This window comes from Dipteris shenzhenensis, chromosome 28 (genome assembly GCF_047967505.1).
Source record: "Dipteris shenzhenensis isolate YYH24624 ecotype China chromosome 28, Dip_SZ_1.0, whole genome shotgun sequence".
Taxonomy (NCBI): Eukaryota; Viridiplantae; Streptophyta; class Polypodiopsida; order Gleicheniales; family Dipteridaceae; genus Dipteris; species Dipteris shenzhenensis.
In genome coordinates this window covers 24,409,869-24,411,952 of record NC_141623.1, presented here as the reverse complement: position 1 = coordinate 24,411,952, position 2,084 = coordinate 24,409,869, and the positions used below count along the sequence as shown (strand labels likewise).

Below are 2,084 nucleotides of genomic sequence, written 5' to 3'. Positions count from 1 at the left end.
AACACTGTTCAAGCCTTCAAAATGCAACACTGTTCAAGCACAAGCTGAAGATGGTGGGCACCGACCTCCCACTCTTATCATGAGAGGAAAAGTCTGCGCAGAGAGCACAATGCAGAGACGTTAATGTGTCCACCGAGAATGCGAGTCGATGCTCGCACCACCCACATACTTTTACAACGAATTCTAACAAGAAGGAATTGACCTTTGTGCTTAAGAACTAAGATTGTTCTTTGCCGTGTGCGTAGGCTTCACGTTACTTGAAAGACCCTCGTCCTCACAACGTGCAGTATCCTCACAAGGTACAATTTGCAACCCAAGAAACATGGAGGCTAGCATGAGACGAGACCTCACCCTCCTCCTTTGTTTATTGCTCCTTATCAATCTTGCAGGTAATTAGTCCGAGGTGTTCACAGACTTTGATAATCGTTTGCAACATAGACCTGACAAGAGATATGGGAATCTTTCTTGCAAACAGGCGTCTGCAATGGCTCAAGCTTTCGACGGAAAGCAAAGGACCTCAAATCTATGAACAAGTCGCAAGATCGGGTAATGCTGTTAGTGATTCGAGAACTTTCCCCGAGGATTTCGTAAGGAATTGACGGTGTTTGCTAAATATGACTCACAAGGACTCATGTTTACAGCAGATTGCCGGAGCGGCTGTCGTTATGGACTATGGTGCGCAGCCGACTCCGCCCAACTCTGGTTCTGGAAGACACGGACCTGTCTCATCTGGCCAACCCGTAACTCGTCATTAATTTGAACTCTTCCTCTCTCTTTCAGACACCCCCCGGCCCCCCACACAAAACACACTTGAAAAGAGATGCATCTCGCCTCACTTTTACGCCCGGTTACTACGTATGCCTTGTACCTGTGCTTCCTCTTCTCTCTTTGGAGGGAACATGCCAAATCCTCTTTCAAGCAAAGAGAAATTATTTATATTAAAAAGTCTAAGAGCAATGAATAAACTTCTACACGGAGTCACTGTACGATCAATGTTTTCAATTGTAGCGAGTCTGAGCATATTGTCTCATCCGTCAGTGTGAAATTTTTTTTGTAGTAAATGGAAATTGAAACCTTGAATAGAAAAGCGTTACGGTACGCTATTTATAGTAGCTGAGAAAGTACTCTATGCAAGGGCTTGAAAGATCCAGGCGAGGTTGATGAGAGCTGCGTTCCTTGATCTGTCTTGTCTGTTTTTGCTGCATCGTGCAGGCCCACACTGCAAGCGATAGAGGGTCCAAAAATGTAGACTTTTCTAGCAAATCGGCTGATTTTTATGATCTCCTCTTTCAATGCGTCCCGCGACGTAATCGACTGTGCAAGATCTCTTTCACTTAGCCAGGAAAAGTTCACCAATTGAATCGAGCATCAATATTACTACGTAATTCTGCAAAGATGAAGGGAGGAGTAAGAGGTGGGGAAGAGTGAGTACACTAATTCAATGGCTCGGTTGCATCTAATGCGAAAATAGGGGCACTTCTAAAATCTATAACTTTTAATTTACAACTCTCATGAGCATGATACCAAAGCCCACATTTTTCTTTCTCTTTTTCTTTTTTGCGGGGACATTTTTCATCTTTTAATATGAAACGAATTTGCATTGCATCCTGAAAATTCACATTAATTAAAAGGCCTTTTATTAAGGCTACTATGTGCAATACTCTTTTTTTCCCTGCAATAGGGGCCGATGTGGTGAAAAATATCATTAATTTGTCTAGGAGAAACTAAGAGGGGCGAAAAGAAAGGGCTCATAACCCAAGGTACAACCCAAAAATTAAGGATGTTTCTAGATTGGAGGTCTAGAGCTTAAAATCTATTGGCTATTCTTCCATCTCCGTTGCTTTGTTCCTCCATCTGCCCCTCCGTCGCTTTGTTCTCCATCTACCTGTTCTTCCATCTCCGTTGCTCTGTTCCTCCATCTGCCCCTCCGTCGCTTTGTTCTCCATCTACCTGTTCTTCCATCTTCATCACTCTGGAACCTCCGTGTCTTCCATCTACCCCCTTTCACCCAAGGTCCCCTCGGTCCCCCTCTCTCAGCTTCCCCTTCTGCTGCCATAGCCATATCTGTGCTTCCCCTTTCATTG

General features: G+C 44.2%; 1 long non-coding RNA gene across 1 annotated transcript; it reads left to right on the top strand.

The window, feature by feature from the left end:
- The first annotated feature begins 305 nt into the window (after nt 1-305).
- Nucleotides 306-849, top strand: LOC147883359 (uncharacterized). The gene is made up of 3 exons (XR_015543747.1): nt 306-389; nt 476-546; nt 645-849. It is a non-coding gene; the product is annotated as an uncharacterized LOC147883359 (long non-coding RNA).
- The last annotated feature ends 1,235 nt before the right edge of the window (nt 850-2,084 follow it).